At 38.7% G+C, this 11,941-nt stretch overlaps 1 non-coding gene across 1 annotated transcript; it reads right to left on the reverse strand.

The window, feature by feature from the left end:
* Nucleotides 1–10,467: 10,467 nt before the first annotated feature.
* Nucleotides 10,468–10,573, reverse strand: LOC140885907 (small nucleolar RNA R71). Its single transcript, XR_012151320.1, has one exon. It is a non-coding gene; the product is annotated as a small nucleolar RNA R71 (small nucleolar RNA).
* Between the last annotated feature and the right edge of the window lie 1,368 nt (nucleotides 10,574–11,941).

Raw genomic sequence — 11,941 nt, forward strand, 5'->3', positions numbered from 1 at the left:
AATATCTCCTCAGATCGCATAGGATATCCACACTCGCAAGTATGTGGTGAATCCTTGACAACAATGCATTGACTCCTATATGTGTCGTAACTGTACCCAATCTCGACACCTGATGACCCCCTCAGAGTCGGTAAACGAGTCAAAGCACAGTACTAGCATATAGAGTCTCCATGATGTTTCAAGTCGTAAGGACTAATGGTGTACAACCAAAACCGCGGACTTTATCCACTCGATAAGTGATAACCACTTGGAAAGTCCGGATAGGGTAGTTCGACTATTCATCCTATGAATATCCATTTGCATGCTTCGAACATCTCCATGTTCCCTACCAATGAAACGTGGTACTCCGCATCGCAAATGCTAGTCTCAAACTCGAGCGATCCTTATCCTTATTATCGGACGGCTCAATCGACTAGGAACGGTTTTAGAATATACAGTGACTATAAGATGTATTTCATGATAGACATCTCCATGTTCTACCACATCTTACATACACTATAGTATATTCAAGGTCTTTATCAAAACAACAATAGTATATCACAATATAACAATATGAAGTAATATAAAGTCATTGCCATAAAAGTGTAAATAATATTAAACAAAAGATTGTTTATACAAAGAGTCAACAAAGCCCATAGCCACACAGTTGGCTCACTGGGCACCCACTCTTACAACATCATCCGGGAGATTGTGGAAAGAAGAGACATCACTGTCGAACGAGTGGCCTCTGCAGACAATATCGCTGATCCGCTTACTAAGCCCTTGCCAGGACCATTGTTTGACAAACATCGCGAAGCAATGGGTCTACGTAGTATGACTAGTTGGCTATAGGGCAAGTGGGAGATTGAAAGAGTAGGTGCCCAGTGAGCCAACTTGTGGCTATGGGCTTTGATGACTCTTTGTAAAAACAATCTTTTGTTTAATGTAATTTACACTTTTATTAATGGCAATGACTTTATATTACTTCATATTGTTATATTGTGATATACTATTGTTGTTTTAATAAAGACCTTGAATATACCATAGTGTATGTAAGATGTGGTAGAACATGGAGATGTCTATCATGAAATACATCTTATAGTCACTGTATATTCTAAACTGTTCCTAGTCGATTGAGCCGTCCGATAATAAGGATAAGGATCGCTCGAGTTTGAGACTAGCATTTGCAATGCGGAGTACCACGTTTCATTGGTAGGGAACATGGAGATGTTCGAAGCATGAAAATGGATATTCATAGGATGAATAATCGAACTACCCTATCCGGACTTTCCAAGTGGTTATCACTTATCGAGCGGATAAAGTCCGCGGTTTTGGTTGTACACCATTAGTCCTTACGACTTGAAACATCATGGAGACTCTATATGCTAGTGCTGTGCTTTGACTCGTTTACCGACTCTATGGGGGTCATCAGGTGTCGAGATTGGGTACAGTTACGACACATATAGGAGTCGATGCATTGTTGTCAAGGATTCACCACATACTTGCGAGTGTGGATATCCTATGCGATCTGAGGAGATATTAGTGTGACAAATCTCTGGCCAGAGTACTTGATGTGATTTAAGAAATGGTTTCTTAGTAGCACATGCGATGTCACTAATTTGATCTTCAAGATGTATTGCATAGTTATCGAATCCTGAGCGACTCTCGATATACCAATGGTTGTTGATTCGATCGGGATATATGGATGAAGGGACCGTACTGTACGCTAACCAAAATCTACTGGTTCTTGTAGGCACTATCAGTGATACCTAGGGAATCATGGGGCGATGTTGCTAGGCGCTTTACCATGATTCGTTGGGCAAGTCGAAAAGTGTTGTTCCGAGTCACAAGGAGTTGTGAGCCCACGGCTAGCTGTATCCCTGAACCATTGAGGGTCACACAGTGTAATGGAGTTTTAATCCCCGTTGAGATAGTTAAATTTAAAGAGTTAAATTTAATGAATAAAGAAGTTGGACTTCTTAATTAAGAGTAAGGGAGTAGGATTTCCTAAAATGACATAGGGATGGGCATTTTTGGAAACCACTGAATTCGGATTCAGGAAAATTTATTTTGACTTTAAAATGTGCAGAAATGGTTTCTGTGCATATTGGTGAAATCGGTTCATCAATCGGAGTCACGATGAATTTTATATTAATTTCTGAACGTGCGGGCTTTGCTTGTCGGGCCCTAACTTATGACTAATGGGCCCTAAGGTGTTAGTGGCCTGCATTATAAATAAGTTATTGCAGTACAGAAATTACACACAACAGCTCATTATTCTGAGAGAAAAAAAATCGAACCCTAGCTCTCTCAAAGAATTTTCGGCCGTCCCCCTCCTGCTCTGCCCGAGAAAATTTCGGTCTGTGATTTTGAATCGCAGTCAGGAATAACGAATCAGATTCGTTTAATCTCTTCGCAGAAAACTTCTGACAGATTTTCTAGTGCAATCTGTCAGAGGGATTTAAACCTCATTCGTGGACCTGATTGAAGGAGTTCATCAGTTCCTGGGAGATACAAGAAGCGCAGAGAAATCTGTGTGGTGTCCATTAATCTCGCTTCGAGATTGAAGGTAAAATTTAATTAATTGTTATTTGAATTTTACACACTTATAATTTAATCGTTGAACGGTTGATACCCACACTATGGAATTGTTCCATAACAAAATTTTTAAACTTCCGCTGCACCGGGTATCAATCGTGATTGATCTGACCGCCAGTTTTCCAACACTTAGATCTATCTCTATAGATCTGTATCCCTAGAATATAGGATGCCTCACCCAAATCCTTCATCGAGAATCTACCTGATAACTATATCTTTGTTGACTGCAACATCCCTATGTCATTCCCAATGAGTAGGATGTCATCAACATAAAGTACTAAGAATGTCACAGCATCCTTAACTACTTTCTTGTACACGCATGGTTTCTTCGGGTTCTTGATGAAACCAAAATCCTTTATTGTTTCATCAAATTTCTGGTTCCAACTTCTTGATGCTTGTTTTAGACCATAAATTGATCTCTGAAGCTTGCATACCTTATGCTCGCTTCCCATGGATGTGTACCCCTCAGGCTGCTTCATATAGATTTCTTCCTTAATGTCTCCATTAAGAAAAGCAGTCTTCACATCCATTTGCCATATCTCATAGTCATACCAAGCAGCTATGGCAATAAGGATTCTTATGGACTTGAACATTGCAACTGGTGAAAAGGTTTCATCATAGTCAACTCCTTGTCTTTGAGTATAACCTTTCACCACCAATCGCGCCTTGTAGGTCAATACCTTACCATCAGGCCCAAGCTTTCTCTTGTAGATCCATTTACACCCTATTGGAACAATTCCATCGGGAGGATCTACTAAAGACCAAAGTTGGTTTTTATGCATCGAATCTATTTCCGACTGCATAGCTTCAAGCCATAAATTTGAATCCGCATCAGAAATTGCTTCCTTGAAGTTTCTTGGATCACATCCAACATCGGGTTCATCTTGATCCCCTTCAAGAAGAAGACCATATCGAATAGGAGGTCTAGAAGTCCTCTCGGATCTTCTAGGTACAGGCGTGTCTATCAATGGTTCCTGAGGTGTAGGATCGTTATTTTGTATTTCGGGTTCTTCTCGAATTTCTTCGAGTTCTATCATCTCGCCTTTCTTATCCAATAAGAACTCCTTCTCCAAGAAGGTGGCATTCCTTGAAACAAACACCTTTGTTTCAGCAGGATAATAGAAATCATATCCGATTGAATTCTTTGGATACCCTACAAAATAACATATGCTGGATCGACTATCTAACTTATCTCCCACTGTCCGCTTCACGTAAGCAGGACATCCCCAAATCCTCAAGTACGAATACTTAGGTGCTTTGACATTCCATAACTCGTATGGTGTTTTGTCCACTGCTTTAGTGTGGACATTGTTCAACAACAATACCTCCGTTTCAAGCGCATAGCCCCAAAACGAAGGTGGAAGCTCAGTGAAGCTCATCATGGATCGAACCATGTCCAACAAAGTTCGATTACGACGCTCCGATACACCATTCAGCTGTGGTGTCATAGGAGGAGTCCACTGAGAGAGAATCCCATTCTCTTTTAGATAGTCCAACCAAAAACTCGGTACTTAAGTATTCTCCACCTCGATCCGATCGAAGTGCTTTAATACTTTTACCTAGCTTGTTTTCTACTTCAGCCTTGAATTCTTTGAACTTTTCAAATTCTTCAGACTTATATTTCATTAAATATAAATACCCATACCTTGAATAATCATCAGTAAAGGTAATTAAGTAGGTGTGGCCATATTGAGCACCAACTCTAAATGGACCACAAACATCTGTATGGATCAAATCCAACAGATTTTGACTACGCTCAGGTTTTCCCTTAAAAGGAGATTTAGTCATTTTTCCTTTCAGGCAGGATTCACAAGTAGGTAGAGAGTTAATATCAGACATATCAAACATGCCCTCTCCCACTAGCTTGTTCATCCTCCTTGAGGAAATATGACCTAACCTAGCATGCCAAAGGTTTGCCGGGTTTTGGCTATCGATTTTCCTTTTGTTTGTTGTTTCCGGTTTATCAACATAATTTATTGGAACATCTTTTAGTTTTAAGTTATATAGATCGTTTTCAAGTTGTCCATTTCCAATCAAACATTCATTCTTGTAAATATTGCAAATCCCATTCACAAAATTGCAAGAATAACCATCTCTATCAAGCATATAAATAGAAATAATGTTTTTAATCAAATCCGGAACAAATAAAACATCTCTCAAACGTAACTTAAAACCGTTCTGCAAAAGTAAATAAACATCTCCCACAGCTTTAGCTTCAACTCTGGAACCATTTTCGAGCCTCAGCTGGGTCTCACCCATTCTAAGCCTGCGACTTCTTGTCATCACCTGCAAATCATTGCAAATGTGAGATCCACATCCGGTATCCAATACCCAAGAAGTAGTATTAAGTGAAACATTTATTTCAATATAGAACATACCCTTCGCAGTTCGCAACTGCTCTAGATATTCCTTGCAGTTACGCTTCCAATGACCGGGCTTCTTGCAGTAATGGCAAACATCCTTGGATTTTTCCATGTTTGAAGCCTTTGTCTTGTACTTCTTCTCGGGTTTGATTTTATTGGGTGGGGCAGAACGTTTCTTACCCTTTGTACTTGGCCCCTTCTTAGCAGAAGAAGAGGAGCCCACCAAGAAAGCCGGTTTATCCTTCTTTAATGTGGATTCATATGTCACAAGCATATTGACCATCTCTTCAAGGGAGGCCTCTATCTTGTTCATATTAAAATTCACCACAAATCCGTCAAACGAAGAAGGAAGAGACAGAAGTAGAAAGTCCACGTTGAGTTCATGCTCCAACACCAAATCAAGGGTTACCAACTTCTGTATGAGCCAAATCACTCGTACCCCATGATCACGGACCGAATTCCCTTCACGCATGCAACACGTCATTAGCTCCTTTACAGTAGCGAACCTTTCAGCCTTCGATTGAGCCCCAAAAAGTTCCTTGAGTTGTACGTGAATGTCAGCAGCATTCACGATGTCCTCAAATCGCCTCTGGAGTTCATCAGACATCGAGGCTTGCATATAACATTTGGCCTTGATATCATGGTCCCACCATGTATCAAGTTTGGCTAACTCTTCCGGACTTATGTCAGCTGGTGCTTCCTTCGGAGGAGATTTTTCTAACACGTAGAGCATCTTCTCCGAAGTCAAGACAATCTTCAACTTACGGAACCATTCCGTATAGTTTGCGCCAGTCAACTTATTTTGTTCGAGGATCGAGAAAAGTGGATTACGCGAATTCATCTTTATGAAATACTGAAAAGAAACAGACAAATATCAGTGATTGTTTAAGCAATTTACTAAGACATGAAATAGGCGAAATTTATTTTATGAATCTCACTCCCACTATTTTAACGATTTCACTACCCTCTAGTGAAAACGGGAAACTGTTTTCCTTAGTGAGAACATGGAGTCCAATTGACAAACTTATGGTCCCGAATAATATCAGCCAACCATAATTTTCAAAAGGTAGAGCCCAATTGCTTCCAAAGCAACCTCCACGTTTTTACCTCATGTCCAATAAGGGCCCAATAATATGACGCCGTTTATTGTGACATGTCAAGATGACCCATCAATATTAAGTTGTGATGGACGGTCGCCATGTGGATCCCCAAATAATATGAGCCGATCCCATGGGAGTTCCACCCAACTTACAACATGTGTCGATCTAATGTACAGCTTTGTGACGAACGGGCCCCCCCAATAATATGAGCCGGACCGTATTCGCGGGTAGCATCTCATACATTGATCGTTGATGGAAGGTAGGAACATTTAAACAAATTTAAATTTCCTTTATTTATCTTGATATCAATTTTAAATCATATTTAAAATGAGGGATTTTATTTTTGAAAATTTGTCTCATCGTTTTTAAAGTTTTGTATGCTTGTCGGATTCACACAATTTTGTCTAAAACATGCATACAACTATAATATCACATATTATATAGGATGATCGATTCCATTTCTAATTGACCCGTGGTTGCCAATCACGAGTCTTAGTCCAATCCTAGGTAATATGCAGTATGCAATGCAATCCTATTACATTGAGCTTCCAATTTACATTTCTTCTGTCTTTATTGTCTGCTGGGCCCACCTCCATCTTCAAATCTTGATCTCCCACTAAATCTAATGTATTTACAATAAATAACAATGACAAGTAGGGGATACATTTTTAAGGGGTGGGAACGGGCCATAAACCAAGCCCACTTTTATTACATATGACATTCATATTGGGCCATAAACCAGGCCCATTAATAAATCCAACAACAATAAAAACAAATGTAAATTCCTAACATACACCTACAAAATTGGTCATGGCAATCGATCATCCTTATCCAATAACATTTAATTCAAAATTAATTTATTGGATAACATGCAATGGAAATTTAAATTTAAAAGGATAAAATCATATTTCATATATAAAATCTTATTTTACATACAAAATCATATTTTATCTTTTTATCAAATAAAATCATATTTTATCTATAAAATCCAATTTTATACATAAAATCATATTTTACTCAATATATCCATGAGATCATATCTTATCATCAATTGTACCAAAAATAATTAATTTCAAAATTCAATTTAACGGATAAAATATTTAAATTTTCAAAAAAATCAAATTTATCCAAAAATCAATTTTAAAATTTTCGTACTCGAACAATTCGATCCGACGCCTCGTGGACCAATCAAAAACAATTTTCGATCGGACCAAAAATAGAATTTTAACATATTAAAATTTAATTTAAAAATTAAAAAAATTAATTTTTCCCGCGGGCCGCCCGGGACATTCCCGGGCTGCCCGCGCCCTAATGGGGTCGGGCCGGGCAGCCCGGCTGCCCCTAGGGCAGCGATCCAATCGCTGCCCGGGTTTTTGCCCGAAAAAAAAAAATTTATTTTTAAATATTTATTTTGTTTCAAAAACCGAGGCTTAACAATTTTTGTACAATCGATTAATTTAATCGCTTGATCTGAGCAACCTGGCTCTGATACCACTGTTGGAGAACGCGGCGATCAGATCAATCAGGATTGATACCCGGTGCAGCGGAAGTTTAAAAATTTTATATGGAACGATTCCATAATGGGTATCAACCTTACGATTAAATTGTGTGTGTGTAAAAATTAAATAACGATTATAAATTTTTACCTCAATCTCGAATCGAGATTATGGACACCAACAGATTGCTCTGCTCTTGTTGTATATCCCTGGAACTGATGGACGAACTGTTCTTCAATCAGGTCCACGAACGGATATTTAATCCCTCTGATAGATTGCACTAGAAAATCTATCAGAAGTTTCTACGAAGAGATTAACGAATTTGATCCGTTAAACCAGACTGCAAATTCAAAATTCACAGGCTGGGTTTTTCGAGCAGAGAAGGGAGAGGGGGGGCGGCCACTACTGAGAGAAAAATAGGGTTTTTTTGAAAATTGTGACCTGTTGTATGTAATTTTTGTACTGCAATAACTTATTTATAATGTAGGCCACTAACAGCTTAGGGCCCATTAGTCATAAGTTCAAGCCCGACAAGCAAAGCCCGCATGTTCAGAAATTAATATAAAATTCATCGTGACTCCGATTGATAAACCGATTTCACCAATGTGCACAGAAACCATTTCTGCACCTTTTAAAGTCAAGATAAATTTTTCTGAATCCGAATTCAGTGGTTTCCAAAAATATCCATCCCTATGTCATTTTAGGAAATCTTACTCCTCTACTCATAATTAAGAAGTCCAACTTCTTTGTTCATTAAATTTAACTCTTTAAATTTAACTATCTCAACGGGGATTAAAAATCCATTACTCTGTGTGACCCTCAATGGTTCAGGGATATAGCTAGCCGTGGGCTCACAACTCCTTGTGACTCGTAACAACAATTTCCGACTTGCCCATCGAATCATGGTAAGAGCGCCTAGCAACATCGCCCCATGATTCCCTAGGTATCACTGATAGTGCCTACAAGAACCAATAGATTTTGGTTAGCGTACAGTACGGTCCCTTCATCCATATATCCCGATCGAATCAACAACCATTGGTATATCGAGAGTCGTTCGAGATTCGATAACTATGAAATACATCTTGAAGATCAAATAGTGACATCGCATGTGCTACTAAGAAACCATTTCTTAAATCACATCATGTACTCTGGCCAGAGATTCGTCACACTAATATCTCCTCAGATCGCATAGGATATCCACACTCACAAGTATGTGGTGAATCCTTGACAACAAAGCATCGACTCCTATATGTATTGTAACTGTACCCAATCCCGACACCTGATGACCCCAATAGAGTCGGTAAATGAGTCAAAGCATAGTACTAGCATATAGAGTCTCAATGATGTTTCAAGTAGTAAGGACTAATGGTGTACAACCAAAAACCGCGGACTTTATCCACTCGATAAGTGATAACCACTTGGAAAGTCCGGATAGGGTAGTTCGATCATTCATCGTATGAATATCCATTTGCATGCTTCGAACATCTCTATGTTCCTTACCAATGAAACGTGGTACTCTGCATCGCAAATGCTAGTCTCAAACTTGAGCGATCCTTATCCTTATTATCGGACGGCTCAATCGACTAGGAACAGTTTAGAATATACAGTGACTATAAGATGTGTTTCATGATAGACATTTCCATGTTCTACCACATCTTACATACACTATAGTATATTCAAGGTCTTTATCAAAACAACAATAGTATATCACAATATAACAATATGAAGAAAGATAAAGTCATTGTCATTAATAAAAGTGTAAATTATATTAAACAAAAGATTGTTTATACAAAGAGTCATCAAAGCCCTTAGCCACAAGTTGGCTCACCGGGCACCCACTCTTTCAATACACCTCCCCTAACACCATCAAAACCCCATATACCAAGACTATGCAGCTCCATTAACATCATCAATCCAAAAATTTCAGAAATGAGCTCAGACGTCACAAGTTAGAAAGATGAATTTTTCGAAATGCAATACGCCACTTCAAGTATTGACCAATACAAAATACATAGTTCATTTCAACTCCAATACACATGCAAAATTTCGAATGACACAAGCACCCTACTGATTTTTGCCCAAATTTCAAAATGCAAGCCTACAGCACACATGAAATGGATGAAATTTTCAAAATTATGCAATAAATTACCAAGACTCAACTCCAAACACATCCAAAACCTCAAATAATCATCAAATAAGCATGGGGTTCTAATTCAACATGGATCACCTACTTATTTTTTATAAACTTTCGAATCCTAGCTAAAATCTTCAAGAAAAACGAGCAAGAACAAGGAAAAAAGAACACAAACCATAGTTGCTTTGCTTGGTGGCCAAAAAAAAATTAGATTATACATGCCTTTGTTCAAACCAAAACAAGAAATAGGAGCTGAAACTTGAGGAAAATGGGTTACTAGCTTCAAGGGAGACGAGCTATGGCCGGTGGAGGAGGTGGGACGGCGGCGTGGGATTTTCTGGTGAGGGAAGGGGTGGCCAAAGGATTTGTAGTGTAGGAAAGGGGTGAGGCGGCTACTCAAGGTTTGGGGGCTAGGGTTTGGATCTTTTAATTGATTTAGGGTTGAAGCAAATAAGTGTGTATATATATATGTGTGTATATATGTAAGTATGTGTGTGCAAAAGTTTAAAAATGTTACTCCTCAAACTTATAAAAGTGCTACTTGAAGGTTTTACAATTTTAGCATTACACAACTTTGCCCTTTAAAAATCCCTATGTTTTAAAATTCAAGAATTGAAATAAATAATTAGATTTCACTTGACGGGTTTTAGAATGCTAAATTTTTGAAAAATTCTAAAATAAACTCAAAAATGCCTGAAATGATATTCTGGTCACTAGGGAAATCCTATTATCAAAATTTTATCTATTTTCTCTCACTTTCTCATAAATTCTAAATATGTGAAAATTTTAGTCTACCCAGTTGAAGATTGAGATTATCACTTTCAGGCAGAATGATTTTGAGCAGCTTTACGAGGCTTGGGAGCGTTATAAGGATTTGCTCCGACGTTGCCCAAATCACAAATTTGCAGATTGGGAGCAGATCGAATCATTCTATAATGGATTGAATGCACCAACAAGAATGTCTTTGGATTCTGCTGTCGGAAGGTACTATATTTGCAAAGGATCCTGCTCAATCTTACGAGATGCTGGAACAAATGACTATCAACAGCTTTCAGTGGCCGACTGAACGAGCAGGCATTCAGAAATCACCCGGAGTTTTTGCTGTCTTCGTCCAACACTCGACGAACAATGCTGCTAATACAGGGCTCGACAAACTCCAACGAATCTGTACGAATACAAGAGTTGATCAACAACCATGATCACTCACAAGCCAAAGCTTCAATCAATACAAAAATTGTTCAAAATCTCCAAAACTCAAACCGACGGCATAACGGCTATAAACTGAACAAACCGGAAATGTAGACAGTAGTTCAATAACGATATAACCTTATATCAATGCCCAAAACAACAATAACAAAGCAAACCCATCAATCTCAAAATCCACATTTTCGAAAATGGCTTCCAAAAATCATAACAAAGCCGAACGTCGCTCTAATTCAAAACCGACAGATAATAAACGATCAGAACTCTGTCTAGAACAACATACTCGAATCTCGAACGATTCTAACAACATCAAAAAATTAGAATGCATCTGATCGTAGAAAAACTTACGATATAACGGAGCTCTCGCTGCAGTGATCGCTAAACTGCCTTCAGAAATAAATTCCAACGGCCGGATCGAGCTCGGACTGAAATCCCAAAGCTTGGAAAAGCTTGGAGGCATGAGAATTGAGGGAGACGGCTAGGAGGGGATGAAGTGAAGGCTTCTCAACATAAATCTAAGTGTAGATAATATATAAAATCAAATATTTGCGTTTTAGTCCCTGAAAAATCCAATTTTTGCAAAAAGGACCCTGATCAAAATCAAGTCGGCTCGTGAACTCTGTAATCTTCGATTAACTCAAATAAACTCATTTAAGATAAAAACGGGGCGTTACAATTCTCCCCCACTAAGAAGAGATTTCGTCCTCGAAATCAACGAGAACCACAACTCATAAGATAGAATAAAGACTAAAGACAGTGAAAAGAACTCACGTCATCCGAATAACTCCGAAAATCGCTGTCTCATGTCAGACTCTATCTCCCAAGTCTCTTCCTCGATGCCGTGACGGCTCTACTGCACTTTCACCAACGGAATCAACTTGGTTCTGAATTGCTTCTCTTTCCAATCAAGGATCTGAATTGGTCGCTCAAAGTAGCTCTGAGTCTCGTCTAACTCGGCTTCGTCAGGCTGAAGAATATGAGAAGGATCTGGATGATACTTTCGCAGCATAGAGACGTGAAAAACGTCGTGAATACCAGATAAAGATGGAGGAAGTGCAAGTTTGTAGG

The sequence above is a fragment of the Henckelia pumila genome, chromosome 2 (genome assembly GCF_033568475.1).
Source record: "Henckelia pumila isolate YLH828 chromosome 2, ASM3356847v2, whole genome shotgun sequence".
NCBI classification, from domain to species: domain Eukaryota; kingdom Viridiplantae; phylum Streptophyta; class Magnoliopsida; order Lamiales; family Gesneriaceae; genus Henckelia; species Henckelia pumila.